General features: G+C 47.1%; 1 long non-coding RNA gene across 1 annotated transcript; it reads left to right on the top strand.

Annotated features, from left to right (window-relative positions):
* The first annotated feature begins 8,710 nt into the window (after positions 1–8,710).
* LOC145717552 (uncharacterized) lies at positions 8,711–10,310 on the top strand. Its single transcript, XR_014140856.1, has 3 exons — positions 8,711–8,909; positions 9,152–9,217; positions 10,071–10,310. It is a non-coding gene; the product is annotated as an uncharacterized LOC145717552 (long non-coding RNA).
* Positions 10,311–19,143: the final 8,833 nt, after the last annotated feature.

The raw sequence follows: 19,143 nt of genomic DNA, 5'->3' as shown, positions 1-19,143 counted from the left end.
GAATTGCCTTTCCCCCCTTGCTATTTGTGGAACAATCGAATATGTACTGGCTTCTTTCCTTATTTTCTGTACAACTGTCATTCTGGGATCTCTTTTCATTGTTTTTTTTTTTTAAAGATTTTATTTATTTATTCATGAGAGACAGAGAAAGAGAGAGAGGCAGAGGGAGAAGCAGGCTCCCAAGGAGCAGGGAGCCCGATGCGGGACTCGATCCCAGGACGCTGGGATCATGACCTGAGCCGAAGGCAGACGCTTAACCATCTGAGCCACCCAGGCGCCCTTCATTGTTCTCCTAGGCTAGACCCATTGGTCCTTGGGTCCCCCATCATCCTCTATCTCGGGCTCCTTTCTATTTTGCTGAAGTACCTCCTCAAGCAATTTTTGTTGTTGTTGTTACCAAAAGAATGGATTCCCTAAATGTCAGAAAACACCTTTATTTTTCTCTCATGCCTGTTTGAGAGTCTGGCTGGATATCAAATTTTAAGTTCAATATAATTTTTTCTTAGCACTTTTGAAGACAGCGCTGCATTATCTTCCAACGTTTGGTGTTGCTGCTAGGAACACCAACATGACCTGCCCTTTATTTTTCACTGGGCGCTTTTGAGAAATTTCTCAGGCTTTTTGCAATCTTATTGATCTTTTAAATTTTGGTCAATCATATTTTAATACATTAAGAGCTTCTTCTCTGAACATTTATCATAATACCTTATTTGTTTAAGTCCTTTCCTGAATCTCTCCGATGTGTGGGAAGTTTTTTTAAATGTTTGTTAAGTTTCCTCTTTCTTGAACTATTTCTGCTTCTCTGAGCTGCAAGCAGGCTCTGTGGGTGTCAGTGAGGTTTGCTGACTGGCAGGCTTGGTTTTAGCACGCCCAGGTGGGGAGCCAGCAGGCAGGTGTGCCCCCCACTCAGTGCCAAAACCAAAAGGGCCCTCCTCTGACCCTTTTCCGCGAGCCCTAGCCCCTCCTAGACTGGTTACTCCATTTCTTCAGAGACATCTCGCAGCCTCAGCCTGCGGGCAACTGGCAGGGTTGTACAAGGAGGGGAAAAGGAGGCCAACCTGATGATCACGTGGTAGGCTACAGCCACTTCTTCCATCAGTCCCCATCCTGGTTTCTGTGACCACTTCCTCTGCCGCTATCCCAGTCTGACTCCCCCAACCCCCTCAAAACCAAGTAACACAGAACCCCCATAGACTTCTCTACTTTTTGATCTGAGCTGTGGCTTCCTCTCCGCCCATTTACTCATCAATGTGATTTAACCGATTCCAGTATTCCAGAAAAATCTTGTAACCTCTGATCCACTGATGTGCTGTCCAAGTCATCCTCCCCCGCACCAATTCTCAGCTCTTTTATTAGTTTGTCTTTTTTTAGTTTCTTTCAATGGAGTCTCAGGAGAAAGGAGAGGTAAATGCATGTATTCCATCTCCCATCTTGAGCCCCAAATTCCAGGCTAGGCTTCTTAGTCAGATTATGATGTCCATTCTACAGGCGAGAAAACTGAGACTCGGAGAAGTTAAGGCTTTCTCCCCAAACTCAGGCAGGACTAGGTGAGAGACAGACGCTTGAAGACTGCGGGGTAAGACAAGTTGGGGAAAAGGCCGAAGCCAAGAGTGAGCAGACTAGTTACAGGCGGCCATGAGGGGTGAAACTTGAGCAGTGCAAGGAAACACCGAGAAAACAGAATTTTACATCAAGAAAAAAAGAGCTTTCTCAAGGAAGAGGTGCTCGGAGCAGGAAGGGGCTCTACCAGGAGGCTGACACATCACGGATTGTGTTCTTGTGCTGCCTAAAGGACAATGAGAGGCTGTGACAGTCTGCACCTGCTCAGGACATCCTCCCACTTGGATGGAAACCAGAGGAAGACGATGGGGAATGAAACGCAGGGCACAGGACGAGGAAGGAAGTTCCTCATGAGGACTGCAGGGGGCGCTCGAGGTCCAGAGGCAGGTGCGGAGGCGTTCACTCTGAGCCGGGCGCCAGAGTTGAGGTCGCTCTTCCCGCCTCAGTCTGGCGGCGTCTGGGGCCCAAGAGATCCCCAGAAAGGGCTTGGAACCTCAGACGAGGCTGCAGGGAAGATAAATCAGGCCAAACTCTCCAAGGGCCGGTTAGGTGTAAAAAGCCCTTAACAATGTGTAAAGCACCCAGATTCACAGGACATGAGGCTTTTAAAATAATTTGGCAACGTGGGTCCAAGAACCATGAAATCCTTCTTATTTGTCCCAGTAGCTTCACTTCTAGAAAGCTGTCTAAAGAATTCGTCACAAATTCAGGGGAAAATAAAAAAAGCCTCACTCCCATGAAAACATTCATTGCGGTACCATCTACAATTGTGAAAAACTGGAAAGGGCCTCAAGTCTATGAGATCGTTCGAGTACGCTGTGGCGGCACTCACAACAGGATATGCCACTAAAAATGCAAAAACGCAGGAAATAATTATGGCAAAATCTGCTACAAATTAGGTGTGCAGTCATTTATTTTAAAAAAGAAGCTACGCAGAATACAAACTATGGAAATGAAAATACGCTACAGTGTTAACAGTGGTTGTGTTCAAATCACAGATAGAAGATAATTTTTACTTTTCCTTCTTTTTTCTTTGTGTCTTTCTGGATTTTCCAAATTTTACTGAAGTAGCACATTTTTTAAAAATAAATACTGTTTGACAAGGGGGGGAAATGTATCCTTTGAGCAAGAAATTCTACTGTAGGGAATGTTGTATCCTCAGGAAAAAATCATGAATATACACACACAAAAGCTACCAAGATGTTTGCCACATCACGGGTTATAACAGTGAAGATTTGGAAACGACAAAAGTGTGTCTATGTAGGAGACCATTAAATAAATTGTGTAATGAACCTACTAAAATAAAATTGTAAAGTGAAATTGATTTCATGGGCAGATGTTCATAATCTGATAAGCAAGGAAAAAGTCATTTATAAATCAGTGTATACCGTAGGCTTCTGTTTTTATATTTGAAAGAATTATATAGATTTTTTAATTTTTCAAAATTTCTGCAATAAACAAAGAAGGAAGAAGAGGAAGAGGGAAGGTAGACCCAGATGTTTTTGAATCTGAGGTACAGGTGGCCTGAATTGTACAATTTATTTTTAATTTATTATTATTTTTTTTGACAGAGAGAGACACAGCGAGAGAGGGAACACAAGCAGGGGGAGTGGAGGAGGGAGAAGCAGGCTTCCTGCGGAGCAGGGAGCCCAATACGGGGCTCGATCCCAGGACCCTGGGATCATGACCTGAGCCGACGGCAGACGCTTAACGACTGAGCCACCAAGGCACCCCAGTATGAATTATTTTTAGAGGTAAGGATAGGACAGGGTACTTGAAACTGAAACAGTCTTGGAAAGTTTGGGCCACGTGACCACAATACACGTTGGCTCAATGGAGGCTTCCTTCCCTCTCCATGCCCAGCCTTACCATCCACCTTCCCTGGCAAGTGCTCTCACTTACTTTCTCATATTTCAGTTCCCAGACACCTTCGTCAAGGAGGCAGAGCTGGGCATGACTACCCACATCTGCCAGAGGATGAATCAGAGGTCCAAAGATGCAAGCTGGGGATAAGGCAGGGGTTCTGATTCCCCTGGCTCCCTTCCCTCCGTGGCTGAGTTGCTAAAAAACCATCCTGGATTTGTTACAGGATAAAGTAAAGCAGGGTTTCTCAACCTCTGCACTATTGACATGTTAGGCCACATCATTCTTTTGGGGGGGAGGTTAGTCTGGGCATTGAAGGATGCTTAGGAGCATCCTTGGCCTCTACCCATTCGATGCCAACACCATGATAACCACCACCACCACCGTCACGTTGTGACAACCAGAATGTTCTCAGACATTGCCAAATATTCCTGGGGGCAAAACTGTTGATCGTGGAGAACTACTGAAGTAAGGTGAGATGTGGGACACAACTTTAATGCTAGGTGAGGCTGCTCTGGGGTGATTTCTGGGAGAAGGCGATGCTGCCTGTCCCCAGACCTGGGCGGTGGGTAGTGGGGGAGCGGGGATCTAATGAGGAAGGGAGAGAGGGGAGATTGGTTTATGCAGAAAGCACGGGCACCACCATGTCATGTACCCTCCCGGCAGCACTTAGCTTACTACGTGTGGAATTTTTTTTTTAAGATTTTATTTACTTATTTTGAGAGCGAGAGAGAGAGCACGAGGGGGGTGGAGGAGAAGGGGCAGATGGAGAGGGAGAAGCAGACTCCCCAATAAGCAGGGAGCCTGATGTGGGGCTCGGTCCCAGGACCCTGGGATCATGACATGAGCCAAAGGCAGACGCTTAACTGACTGAGCCACCCAGGTGCCCCATATGTGTGGATTTCTTATGAAATGCCTCCTTTCCCAGATAGTGGGTTCTCAGAAAAGACAGACATTGTCATTGTCCTGCTCCCCTTTGTACCTGCCATTCCTAACACAGTGTGTGGCTTAAGGCAGTGTTCAATAAACGTTTGTGGTGGAGAAGAAGAGACTTCACCACCACGTTGCTCGTTACACAAAGCAGGATGCTGCAGGCTACAGGGTAACTTCATTAAGACACATGTAATTTAACCTGACTCTTCACAACCCAGCCTTCAAGAGGTCCCATAAAAAAGGGTGAGCCCAAAGTCAGACTCCTAGTTCTCACATTGATTCCTTCACGCAGCATTCAAAGACATTTCAGGTGCGCAGGGAGCTTTGCTAAGCATAGAAGGGAGGAGAGAAAAGAACCTCCTCGCTCAGCCTCTGCCTTTAGGGACCTCAGAGTGTGTCAGGGAGACTGTTGGACTACCCTCTCCCCTCTCCTCCAGGGAGGAAAATATCTAGACAAAACCCCATGGAAGTTCCAAGAAGAATGGGTAAGTCCGGCTACAGGCAGGAATGAAGACTTCCTGGAAGAGGGAGGCATTGAAGCACTGTTTGCTGAGACCTGGGATGTCTTCAGCAATCTGCCTGAAGAATCTCCTGGATGTTCACCATAACCGAAGCAGTAAGGAGTATGATGATCCCCAGTGAATAGCGGAGGGAAACTGGTGAGATTCAAAATCAGGTCTGTCTGACGCCAAAGCCAGTCTTCACTTGCTGCATTTTAGGAAGAAGATTCTGGCAGGAGTGTCAGGGTGGTCTGGGATACGTGAGCAGTGCAGGACCCCCATTATCCTGATGTGGGAGCCCAGCAGACATCCGGAGTGTCTCCTGCAGTTTGGGGGCCCTGCGGGCTTTCTCCTGATGCCCCAGCTAAAATGGACCCTTCCCTCGTCATAACCCTGTCCCCCTAGAGCCATGGAGCTCCTGACCCCACCACGCACAAGAGCTTCCTCGAGGGATGGCCCTTGAACTCCAACCCGCCGATGCCCAAATCAGCTCAGCTTGGGCCCTGACTTTAATGATTCCCCCCCGGCCCCGCCCGGGCCCCTCACTGAGAGGAGATGGCAGCCCCTTGGGGAAAACTCTGCATTACAGTCCTTAGAGCTCGGAGTAAACCCCAGGAACCAAGGTATTGGCACGGTTGCTGGGGTCAACCTGGCCACTTTCTGAAACCTGGAAGCTCAGAGACTGCCTTTCCCCGCCTTCTCCTCCAACACTTTCCGTCCCACGAGGGATCAGAGAGAACAGAATCTTCCCGTGGCCTTCAGAGTACACCCAAAAGGTGCCAATGCCTGGCTGGGAAGGATGCAGGAGGGCAGGGGAGAAGGAGCCCGAAGCCACGTTGGATGTGAGCGCTCAGGGGATTGGCCTCGTGTAGGGCAGTATTTCCCTGATTGCTGTCCTTCGAGAACCACCTACTCGATTTTAGGCATAATCACATATCACCTGGTCTATTATTATACTTAAATTTATTTTAAAAGGAGGTCTTGTATCACTACTGTAGAGGAGAAACTGAATCATTTGCCACAAACAGGAGGTAACCATGGAGACAGAGGATTAAATTTCTAGCTAACTTGTTCTATGGCAGGCTGAGGCTCCCTCCCCATCCTTACTCTGCCTCCTTACCCTCTCTGTGACCCCCGGCCCCTTCTGCTGCTTCAGCTGCCCCATGGATAAAGTTGCTCACTCGGGGCGCCTGGGTGGCTCAGTCGGTTAGGCGACTGCCTTCGGCTCAGGTCATGATCCTGGAGTCCCGGGATCGAGTCCCGCATCGGGCTTCCTGCTCGGCGGGGAGCCTGCTTCTCCCTCTGACCCTCCCCCCTCTCATGTACTCCCTCTCTCTCATTCTCTCTCTCTCAAATAAAAATAAATAAAATCTTTAAAAAAAAAAAAAAAAAAAGTTGCTCACTCAACATTCATTCTACTAATAAAGCCATATCTCTCCAAGAAACGACTTTACTTACAAAGAAGCACATTTGCAAATTCTTTCAGCACACCACTATTTGCCTAGGATCCTGAACTCTCGGTCAATTGTTCCGTCCCAGGATAGTAAATTAGGAGACCCTCTGAGGGCAATGCAACAGCTCAGTGCAGCACTGAATCAAGATCGGCCAGGGATGGGACTTGCTGGACTCCTTGCTTTTTTCTGAGGTCATCGCAGAAAAGATGAGCTAACCCAGGGGCTCCAAATGGCTTCCTCTGAGGCTCAGTCCCAAGGAAGTCTGAGAGGCCTGAGGGGGAAGGAGGGGACAGCTCTGGCTGAGTGTGTTGGCATGCACTTTTTACTGGCAGGGAAAGTTCTAGATACTGAAGCCTTGAGGGCTGCAGGCAATGCGGACCTGGGGCCAGAGTAGCCTCAGGCAACATGAAAACAAACAGGAAATCAGAGCTGGTGAGCTCTGTCATCTGAAACTGCATGAAGCCAATGTTGAGAACCAACCTGGACTTCCCATTAAATACCTTGATAGATCACACCATAGCATCTCCTGAGACTCTTGGTTCTCGTCTTCTGCTTTTCTCTTCTCTCACCACTACTGATGCCTAGACTCACAGACCAACACATGTGGGACCGGCAAAGCCTGGAGGAACCAGCTAGCTCCACCCCTCAGATGAAGCCATTTGGAGGCCCCTGGGGGGCCTTTTGGGGGAGGGAGGGTTTCCAACCAATATTTGAAAGTGCTGGTCCAGCTCTGATTGAGAACAGAGGCTCACTCTGCATGGGGGATATTTGTAGCAGTGCTCAGTTTCTGCTCCAGAGTCAGCAAAACCAAAGTCTGAAAGCTCACCAGACCTGCCTTCCTTGGGAGGCAGCCTAGGGATCACCTCTAAAGAGGGAGGGATGCAGGTCCTAAAAGGGCATCTCCTTGAAAGAAGTGGAAGCTAGGGTTAGACAGGTGATAAGAACACTTTGCGAGGGCTTATGAGGGAACGTCCATTCTTGGGGAGGCAGTGGATTTCCCCTCCAACCTCCACCTTTCCAACGTTTTACTGCAGGGATCCTAGAATTAATTTCTCCCTTTCTTTCTCTCTCCCTCCCTTCCTTCCTTCCTTCCTCCCTTCCTTCCTATTATTCTCTTTTTTTAAAACTCTGTCTCTAGGAACACCTAGGTGGCTCAGGTCCTGATCTCAGGATTGAGCTCCACATGGGGTCCCTGCTCACTGGGGAATCTGCTTGCCCCCTCCCTGTACCCCCCCCCTTGTGCGCTCTCTCACTAGACCTCTCTCTCTCAAATAAATAAAAGCTTACAAAAAAAAAAAAACAAAAAACCTCTGTCTCTAGATAAGCCTGGTCCCTAGGAAGCCCACTGCAACTATGTGAAAGGTGCTTGCCCCACCGGCAGGTGAAGTGAGGCCTCTCCATGGGGGGGTCACCAGGTGACTGTCTGAAATGCCACCATTAGCAATTCTTTCTTCTCCTTCGATAGCCCTTGACGGGTTATCTAATGCTTTCCTTTGCTCCCCAGTTTCCTGGGGATTAAGTGTGTTCATTTGCTGAGCAAGGCCAGTGAGGCTCAAAGGAAGGAAGTGATCTGCTCTCGGTCCAGCTTCTGGTGGCCGCGGCCTCCGTCACTCCAATCTTAGTCTCCTGTGGTCACATGGCCTCCTCCTCTTCTGTCTATTCTCTGTGTGTCTTATAAGGACAATTGTCATTGGATTTAGGGCCCAATCTAGGATGATCTCCTCTCAAGATCCTTAACTGAATGACATCTACAAAGACCATTTGTCCAAATAAGGTAATAGAGGTTCTGGGATTTGACATGGATATCTTTTGGGGGCCTTTTCTTCAGCCTACCACAGGCACAAGGGACTCAACAGAAGGAAAAGATAAAAGGAGAGTTGCTTCCCTTTGAAGCTGGGATGCAGCCACCTAGTACCACCACCCGCGCCCGCCCCAGGACTCCCCCCAGTCACCCCAGCCCTGTCCTTCAGTCTTCCCAGAGCCCCGCCCCTCCCAAATCCAGTTTGCAAGGCCCTTTCATTGGTGTTATGATTCTTTTCCCATTTCATGGGGCCCTAGAGCAGCAGGGTGCTCAGCACTCCATTTGGATGAATCGGGTGCCCCAAAATGCTAGAATAAGAGGAGATGAGAGGCAGGGAAGGGCTGGGGAACGTGCAACGCCGCTTTCTGAGGGGGGAAGGGCGCACGTTCTGCCGGGGACCGCTGCAGCGGCGGACGCGTCCCCGTCGGCGCTCACGGCCGCGCGCAAACGGACGAGCGCGGAGTGTCGCCCCTGCGCACGCAGTGGGAAGGGGCCCCCGCAGGGGAGTTGGGGAGCACGCGCGCGCACCCGGCAGTGCACACCGCAGCGGGGGGGGAGGGAGGGACGGGGGAGGGGGGTCCGCTGCCGCAATGCGCGCCTCCGCCGAAGCCCGTGTGCCCAGATGGAGAGAGGGGGCGCCGTGCGCGAGCGGGCTGTGCATGCGCGCCCCCGTCTGGGGCTATAAAAGCCTCGCCACCTGCTGCCACTAGTGCGTCCAGTTGCCCGGAGAAGCCAATTCACCTCCTCCAGCGGCAGCTCCTCTGGACATGGACCCTGAGACCTGCCCTTGCCCTACTGGTGAGCCCCCGCCCCCAGCCGGCGGCACAGCGCGCCCCTGACTTGCAGAGACTCCCACGCCCTACGGACCCGCTCAAGGACATTTGGGGGAAGGGATTGTTTGCCATTTTTAACCTCGTCGAAGGGTGGACTTGGTTATATCCCAGAGGGCGCTGAGATTTGACACCCCATCTCTTCCTTTAGGCCTGGCCGCACCCCAGTTTTAGCACATTTAACCCTTCCTGTGGCGTCCCCCCCTCTAGGCGGTTCCTGCACCTGCGACGGCTCCTGCAAGTGCGAGGGATGCACATGCACCTCCTGCAAGAAGAGTGAGTGTGGGGACCCCCCCCCCGCCCCTGCCCCCTCTGCTCCCTGAAGTCGATGTCTCCCTACGCAAGATGGAGAGACCCGGAGGCCCCCTATTACGTTGCTTTTGACTCTTACTGGGACAGAATCACCTGGGGAGACCATGATGCAGTCGCCCAGGCCCCACCCCCAGTGATTGGAACAGTAGGCCTGGGGCAAGATGTTTTTGTAAATCCCCAGCTTCTCATGGGGAGCTGGGATGGAGAACGCAACCCTGGTCCAAACCCTCACCTCCAAACCTCAGTGCCTGGGGAAGCTGGTGGCGAGGCAGGGGGCCAGCTCTGGAGTTATGGTCCCTTGGTCCCTCTCAGGCCTTTGAGGGTCCCCTCAATTTGACCTCCCCCAGTCTCCCCAGGAGCAGTGTAATATGCTTGGGGAGTAGGAGGTGGGAGGAAGGCTGCCTTCCTCCCTGGTGTATAAGACTAACCATAGATCCTCCCACGGGTTTCCTGGAACCCCTACACCTATATCATCTGGGCTCCTCCAAGTTTATCCCTCAAGTCCCTTTTCAAGGCCGTTGGCCCTGTGATGCTTCCTCCTTACGGTCCAGCACTACCCCCACCATCCCCGCGACTCCCCTGCATCCACCGAAGGGGCTGTGGGCTACTTCCTGGACACTCCTCTCCCGTGGTAGCCCAGCATGCAGCTGACACACCATAGATGCTGAGTCATACCAGGCGTGAGACTACTCCGGGGGCGGGGGGGGGGGAGGGGCAGCGACTAGGCCCCTAGCAGCCCTCTTTGTCCCCCTCCCTTTGGATGGAGATAGATGCAGGGAGAGGCCATCAGCCTGGTGGCTCCCGATCTTATCTGCAGGCTGCTGCTCATGCTGCCCTGCAGAGTGTGAGAAATGTGCCAAGGATTGTGTGTGCAAAGGTGGAGAGGGCGCGGAGGCCGAGGCTGACAAGTGTAGCTGCCGCCAGTGAGGATGCGTCCCTCGGTGTGAACCGCGTGTGAAGAGAGCTGGGTGGCCCAGTGCCACCTCTCCTGTGGTGGCTGTGTCCCCTTCCGCTGCCAGCCCCTGGCAAGTGACAATAAATCCCATGAATGGCCTAAGCCAAGGACTGGTCTCTTCTTAAAGGGGAAGGATGTGGGGGTAGGGGGAGTCTAATCTGAGGGAACTGCCCCGTTGAAAAGTGAAATCCTGAGACATGGCCACCGTTCTGCTTGGGGTTGGGAGGGAGCTCTAGGCACCGTGCCCCCCCACCCCAACCTTCAGATGGCACTTGAGCCTCCTGCTAAGTCAAGCTCAAATCTGGGGACAGAGATACCAGACCCATATGCTGGTCTTTTGCTCCTACCTGTCAACCTCACTCACGTTCTTCATCTGTACAATGGGGTTGGGGGGAAGTTAATTCACAGTCCCAAAGCCCTGTGATTCCTGGAATGTTCTAAGTGCTCCTACAAAGTTGCCTGTTGTGAGAGCCATCAGAGGAGAGAGTCCAGGAGGCCCAGGGGCCTGTCTTGGCAAACTGTCAGCTGCGTTTCCAAGGTCACCACCCTGAATAGCCTGTCTCCCCGAAACAGATTATTCAGCTCCTTTCAAATCATCTCCTTTGGCAGTTTGTCTCCAGCCCCTTTTTCTTCAAGGGCAAGTAGGGTAATAAGAGCTTTTATCCACTGTGGTTGTGATCCAGTCCTTGGTGAAAGAGAACACTCAGCTCTACCTGGGCTGGCTGAGAGAGACAGAATTCCGGGGAGTCAGGAGTTTCCCAGCAAGAGGTTACAATGCTGTAAACACATCGATTTTCCTCCAATTTAGTTTTTCAGGACAGCTCATTCAAAAGCCCACCAGGATTTATTTTTAAGACCTAATAGGCTGTGTAGAAAAATAGAGTTTGAGAAAAGCCAAACCAGTTCTGAAAAGGAACAGCAAAAAGGGTTTGCTCTAACCCGCTAGCATTTCTTGTTCTAAAGCTCTAGGAAGTAATGTCAGCTCAGGAATAGATCCGTTGGACAGAGAGGAGGGTCCAAAAACAGACCCTGTGTAGCTGGGACTAAGAGATGATCAGGTTAGTGGCAAAAGGATACACTAGTCAGTGAGAAGCGTTGGAATATTTGACTATCCTTTTGCATATCATGTAAAAAGTATTTTCAATTGATTTAAATACCTAGGAGCAAAATCAAAGCTATAAAAGAATCAGAAGAGAAAAATAGGATGTTTATTACTCTGGGGTGGAGATGATTCTTTTAAATAAGACATAAAAGAAAAGATTGATACATTTGAGGACTTGTGCTAAGTCCTCAAATGTATCTTTTAAGTATGTTATCTTACTTAACCCTTGAACTCTGAAAGAATGGTATGATGATTATACCCATTTTACAGATGGGACCATAGAGGTCTGTTAAAAGAGAAACTGAGGCATATGTGTTTATTTGAGCAAACATTGATCCAAATCAGGCAGTTTCCAGTCTGGCAGATAGAAAGGAGTTCCAAGGAGCACAAAATGAAAGACTTTTATAGGCAGAAGGGAGCAGGACCAATGAAGTTATAATAGGACGAAAAAAGAAAAGAAAAAGGAGAAGAAGAAGAAAAAGAAAAAGAACAGGCTCAGGTCATGATCTCAGGGTCATTGCTTCTACTTTCCATGTAGCTAGAACATGGGAGAGTCAGGATTTGAACCTAGGCTAACTGACTAAAATCAGACCCTTAAACCTAACCATGCTTGTTTTCGTGCTTCTGGCTTGCCTTGTGTTACAAAAGGCATCAAAACAAACCTGAATCACCTCACACTCATTAGGGTGATGTTTTTGTCTGTTGGAGCTACTATAACAAAATATTACAGACTGAGAAGCATATAAACAGAAATTTATTTCTCGCGGGTCTGGAGTGGAGAAGCCTGAGATCAGAGTGAAAGCCCTCTTCTGGGTCAAAGACTTCCTACTGCATTTTCACATGGCAGAAGGGACTAGGGAGCCCCGTGGGGTCTCTTTTAGAAGAGCACTAATCCCTTGCATGAGAGCTCCACCTCATGACCCAGGCACCTCCCAAAGGCCCCAGGAGACACAAACATTCAGACCATAGCAGATGACTACTATCAAAAAACAAAATAACAAGTGTTGGCAAGGATGTGGCGAAACTGGAATCCTTGAGCTTCAGTGGTGGAAATGCAAAATGGTGCAGCCACTTATGGAAACAGAATGGCAGTCTTCAAAAATTAAAGATGGAATTACCATAGAACCCAGCAATTCCACCTTTGGGTAAAACCCAAAAGAATTGAAAACAGGGTCTCAAAGAGATATTCGTAGACCCATGTTCATAGCAGCATTATTCACAATAGCCAAAAGGTGGAAGCAATGTAGGTAGCCACTGATAGAAGAATGGGTAAACAGGATGTGGTATATATATACAGTGGAATATTATTCATTCATTGAAAGGAAAGAAGTTCTGAGATATGCTACAACGTGAAGTTGTAAGCCAGTCACAAAAGAAAAAACTGGGGGCACCTGGGTGGCTCAGTCGGTTAAGCGTCTGACTCTTGATCTGGCTCACGTCATGATTTCAGAGTGGCGGGATTGAGCCCCTCTACGAGCCCGGCTCAGCGCGTGGAGTCTGCTTGTTCCTCTCTCTCTCTCTCTCTCTCTCTGTTACCTGCCCTCCACCCTCGCTCAGGTGCCATCTCTCTCAAATAAATAAATAAGACGTTTTTAAAAAATATTAGAGGAGGGATGCCTGGGTGGCTCAGTCGGTTAAGCGTCTGCCTTCAGCTCAGGTCATGATCACGGGGTCCTGGGATCCCCACTTTGGGCTCCCTGCTCAGCGGGGAGTCTGCTTCTCCCTCTCCCTCTGCCGCTGCCCCTGCTAGTGCTCTCTCTCTCTCCGTCAAATAACTAAAGATTTTATTTAGTTATTTGACGGAGAGAGACACAGTGAAAGAGGGAACACAAGCAGGGGCAGTGGGAGAGGGAGAAGGAGGCTTCCCGCTGAGCAGGGAGCCCGATGTGGGGCTTGATCCCAGGACCCTGGGATCTTGACCTGAGCTGAAGGCAGAGGCTTAACCGCTGAGCCACCCAGGCGCCCCCTAAATAAAACCTTCAAAAAAAAATTTCCCAAGGATATAAATAAGCAATTCATGGGAAAATAAACTGGAAAGGCCAAAGAACCAATGAAATAATATTCAATGTCATTTCTATCAAGGAGGTATAAATAAAAATAACATTTGCCCACCGGTTTGGCAACAGAGTGAAAGACTAATTTTTTTATTAATAGTGAGGTGGTAGGGGAGTGGTTATGAATCTCCATCCTCTGTGTAAATGCCACTTTGGAGGACATTTTAACAGTAGCTAGTCAAACTTAAAAAGTGTATACCTTCAACCCAAGAAGTTCACTGTATTAACAGAAGCCTCAAAATAAGCTAAATATCCTTTAGTAGGGAAGTATAAAATTGGTCATAATGAACATCTATTAAAAAGGATGATGTAAGGGACACATTGGGTGGCTCAGTCAGTTAAGCGTCTGCCTTTGACTCAGGTCATGACTGGTCCTGGGATCGAGTGCCGCATCGGGCTCCTTGCTCAGCAGGGAGTCTGCTTCTCCCTCTGCCTGCTATTCTCTCTACTTGTGCTTTCTCTCTAACAAATAAATAAATAAAATCTTAAAAAAAAAAAAAAGGATGATGTAAGGCTCTGGGTACTGCTATGGAAAGACCACCGCAACCTATGATTAAGTAAAAACAAACAAATAAAAAACCCCAAAACCAAACATGTAAAACAGTACATATAGTATAATACTAATTACATAAAAAAGGGAAATTAAAACTTCACATATAGGGGCGCTGGGGTGGTTCAATCGGTTAAGCGTCTGCCTTCAGCTCAGGTCATGATCCCTGCGTCCTGGGATAGAGCCCCATCCGTTGGGCTCCCTGCTCAGTGAAGACTCTGCTTTTCTCTCTCCCTCTTCCTCTGCCCCCCACTCCCAGCTCATGCTCACGCTCTCGCTCTCTCTCTCTCTCTCTCTCTCTCGTGCATGCACTCTCTCTCAAATAAACAAATAAAATCTTTTTTAAAAAACTTCATATATATATGGAGAGTGGGATTTTCCCAGACAATCAAAGGAGATCTTTAGCTTTATTCATATTAATCTTTTACAAAGAGACTGCATTAACTTCTGTTTGGCTAATTTTTATGTATGCAAGTGAATACCACAACTTACTTTTTTCTTTTTTCACTCAACAATACGCCTTGGAGATATTTCTGTTAGGACATAGGTAGCTAATAACTGCTATAGAGTATATCATGGAATGATTATATCGCAGTTCATTTCAAAATTTTCTTACAGACTAATGGAGGATATTTAGGTAGATTCCACTTTTTCCAACATGCAGACTGAGGCTCCTTCTCGTACACATGGGTCAGTGAGTTTCTCTGAGTTGTGAGCTGATAGGTCAAATTGCTGGAGTACAAGAAACAGCCCTTTTCCTAGATCTCGCCAAAAGTCCTCCACTGGGACTGTTCCAACTTGCATTCCACCAGCAATGTCTGAGAGTGTTCAATGCTCCATTTCCTCATCAACCCTGCATATTAACTTTGAATTTTTTATGTCAACCTGATGGGTGAAAATGACATCTTAGATTTTAAATTACACCCTTCCTTTTAACAGTAAGGCTGAGCCCCTTTCCAATGATTTATTGGCCCTTGGTTGTCATTTTCTGTGAACTCCTGGTTCATGTCCTTTGTCCTATTTTCTATTCATTTGTTTGTAGTATTCTTATTGATTTGTAGAAGCTCTTTGTATAGGTTGGCCACTGATCCTTTGTTTTCTATCTGCTTTTTTGTTTTTCAGGAAGTTCTCGAAGGTTTTGGGCTTCTGGTGGAATTCTATTTTCTAACCCCTAATTCTATTTTTTAACCCCTTTTTAAGATATAGTTTACATGATATAAAACTCACTGATTGTAAGTGTACAATTCAATTATATTAACAAGTTTTTAGAGTTGTGCCACCATCACCACAATACAGTTTTAAAATATTATCATCATCCAGAAGTTCTGCTGTGCCCATTTGCAGTTTATTCCTGCTCCCACCACCAGCCCTAGGAAACCAGTGAATGACCCGCTTTCTGTCTCTATGAGTTAGCCTTTTCTAGACACTTCATATAAATGGAATCCTACGTAGTCTTTTGCATCCTTCACTTAGCGTAGTGTCTTTGAGATTCATGACACGTAGTTGCATTGCTTAGTAATTCATTTGTTTGTTTGTTTGTTATTGCTGAATAGTTGTTTCAGTGTATGGATATACCACATTATATTTATCCATTCACCAGTTGATGGACGTTTGAATTGTTTGCACTTTTTGGCTATTTCAAATAATAGCTATGTTCATAAATGGCTATGAACATTGGTGCATGAGTCTTTGTGTGGACATATGTTTTTATTTCTCTTGGTTAGATATTTAGGAGTGCAAGTGCTGGGTCTTACGGTAGCTCTGTGTTTACTTTTTGGAGAAATTGCCAAATGGCTTTCCAAAGTGGCTGTACCATTTTACATTTCCACTAGCAGTGCATAGGGATTGTGTGTTTTCCACATCCTTGCCAGCCCTCTTAGATACCTGAATTTTTTACCCTAGCCATTCCTAGTAAGTGTAAAGTGGTATTGCATTATGGTTTCAATGTGCATTTCTCCAATACTAATGATGTTGAATATCCTTTCATGTGCTTGATAGCCATTCATGTATCTTCTTTGCTGGCACGTCTATTCAGATATTTTGTCCATTATAAAATGTTTTGCTATGGTAAAATATACATAACATAAAATTTACCATTTTAGCAATTTTCAAGTATATAGCTTAGTAACCTTGGATATATTCACATGGTTGTACAACCATCACCACCGTCCATCTCCAGAACTTTTCCATCTTCCCAAACTAAACTCTGTCCCCATGAAACAATAACTCCCCATTCTTGTCTCTCTCTAGCTCCTGGAAACCACCATTCTACTTTCTCTATGAATTTGACTCCTCTTGGTGTCTCATGTAAGTGACTTCATACAATATTTGTCCTTTCGTGTCTTACTTCATTGAGCGTAATGTCCTTAAAGTTCATTCATGTTGTAGCATTTGTCAGAATTTCATTCCTTTTGAAGGCTGAATCACTTTTCCATCGTGTGTGGATACCACACTGTGTTTATCCATTCGTCCATCAATGGACATTTGGGTTGTTTCCAGTGTTTGGCTATTGTAAATAATGCAATGAACGCGAAGGTGCATATATCTTTTCCATTTAGTGTTTTCTTTTTCCCCTGATAAATATCCACAAGTGGAATTGCTGGATTATAGGGTAGTTTATTTTTTACTTTTTGAGGCACCTCCATACTGTTTTCCAGAGCGGCTGCACCAGTTTGCATTCCCACCAACAGTGCTAGAGGGTTCCCCTTTCTCAACATCCTCACCAACTCTTGTTATTTCTTTTCTTTTTGTTAATAGCCATTCTAACAGGTATAAGGTGATACCTCATTGTGGTTTTGATTTGCATTTCCCTAATGATTAGGGATGCTGAGCATTTTTTCATGTACCTATTGGCCATCTGTATGTCTTCTTGGGAGAAATGTGTCCTCTGCCCATTCTTTAATCAAATTGTTTAGTTCTTAGCTATTGGGTTATATGAGTTCTTTATATACTTTGAATATTAACCCCTTATCAGATAAATGATTTGCAGACATTTTTTCCCATTTAGTAGGTTGCCTTTTCATTTTGTTGATGGTTTCCTTTGCTGTGCAGAAGCTTTTTAGTTTAATGGAGTCCCATTTGTTTATTTTTGCTTTCGTTGCCTTTGATTTTGGTGTCAAATCCAAAAAAAAAAAAAAAAAAATCATCACCAAGACTGATGTCAAGGAGCTTTCTGCCCATGTTTCTTCTAGATGTCTTATGGTTTCAGGTCTTACATTCAAATCTTTAATCCAGTTTGAGTTATTTTTTGTATATGGTGTGAGATAATGGTCCAGTTTCATTCTTTTGCATGTGGCTGTCCAGTTTTCCCAACACCATTTATTGGAGAGACTGTCCTTTCTCCATTGTATATTCTTGGCTCCTTTGTTGTAAATTAATTGACCATATATGTGTGGGATTATTTCTGGGCTTTCTGTTCTGTTGCATTTGTCTGTTTGACTGTTTTCATGCCAATAGCATACTGTTTTGATTACTACAGCTTTGTAATATAGTTTGGAATCAGGGCGCATGATGCCTTCTGGTGGCATTCTTTAGAGTTTTCCATCATTCAGCCTTTTAATGAATGATCTTTTCCCTCTTTCCATGGGATTTTGAGCAGACACAGGAGATATACATCCCCACTGAGCTGCCATCTCAACCTGCCCCCCCCACAACCATTTCCTCACAAAAAAATATTTATGAATGCCTAAAAATCACCCTGCTCTGTGGTGGACACTGAGGAGAGATGAAAGGAAATAGTCTCGGCCCTTCAAGGAAATCACAGACTGGTGGGGAGGGTAAAGCCATTCTAAGACTCCGGAGTGGAATCCTAGATGCTTTATTCTTTTTTTAATTTAAATTCAATTAATTAACATATAATGTGTTATTAGCTTCAGAGGTAGAGGCCAGTGATTCCTCCGTCTTATATAACACCCAGTGCTCATTGCATCACCTGCCCTCCTTAATCCTGGATGCTTTAGAAGCTGGAAGAAATTTAACAGACCATGGCACCCAGGCTCTCCTCATTTTAGAGTTCAGGAAGCTGAGGCCCAGGGAGGGTGAGGAAGTACAAGCAAAAGCTCTGGTGGCTTTAAGAAGGGAGAGACCCCACCAGGTTGGGAGATCAGGGAAGACTCCTTAGAGGAGGAGGCATCTGAAAGAGGTTTTTGGGACGGAAGGAGGGAGCGAAAACATGGAGTGTGGAGTGTCCCATGTGTTTGGAGGAGGCTGTGAGATGCCCTGATCCTAGGGTGGAAGTGCTTGGGGACAGAAAAGGGAAGTTGAGGCCAGATTAGTAAGAAGGGAGTGATGCCAGAGGGTGTTTAGCTGCTCCTTGAATGCAGGCTTTCAGAGCTGACTCTCCACAAGGCAGGTCTCACCCTTCAAGGAGCCTCCTTCCTGGCTTCTGGCAGGACTCCATTTTCTCCATCCCTCTGCATTATTAAGCACCCACCCCGAGCCGGGCACTGCGCCAGGTGCCAGAGGACAGTGGGAGCACAGCAGACACAGCGCACGGCCTAGTGGGGAGTCAAAGATTAAATTAAAAAAAAAAATCACACAGTGCATTAGCTGCTGGGAGAGGCCGTGTGGCAGAGGGCCGGAGCACACAGGCTCTGGGGAAAGATGGCCTGGTCGGGCCCTTTGCTAGCGATTGGCTTTCAGCAATGCTCCTTAGCCTCTCCGAGCTGCAGCCTCTCCCTCTGTAAAATGTGGGTGACGACAGTCCCTATCTTCGGGAGCTGTCAGAAGAATCAAGGGAGCTCACACGTGTACAGCATTGAGCATCTGGCACAGGATCTCGAGGACGTGAATGTTAGCTGCTTTATCACTCGTACCTGTCACTGTAATAACTGCCACAGAGAAGACGTGCATTTGCAGATAACAGAGACACGCTGGTATTTTGAGGTCCGGGAAGGCTTTTCTGAGGAAGTGACCTCTAAGCTGAGACCCAACAAAATGAAAAGGACAGGGGTGGAGAGAGCATTTTAGGCAAAGAAAGCAGCCTGCGCAAAGGGCCTGAAGGCAGAAGGCACCCCACCGTCTTCACCCGGGGTAGCCAGACTTTTAAGATGGCCTCCGCCATGCCATGATGCCATATTCCATTACTCTGTCATGCCGTGATGCCATGATACTATACTCCACTCCTCATGTCCCTGTGCATCCCCTCCCCTTGAGTGTGGCCTGGACCTAGTGACTCCTTCTCACAAATGCAACACTACAAAAGCAACAGGATGTCACTCTGTGTTAAAA

Source organism: Leptonychotes weddellii, chromosome 16 (genome assembly GCF_054177405.1).
Source record: "Leptonychotes weddellii isolate Sample4059 chromosome 16, ASM5417740v2, whole genome shotgun sequence".
Lineage (NCBI taxonomy): Eukaryota > Metazoa > Chordata > Mammalia > Carnivora > Phocidae > Leptonychotes > Leptonychotes weddellii.
The sequence above is the reverse complement of the archived record's forward strand: the minus strand, read 5'-3'. Positions and strand labels throughout refer to the sequence as shown.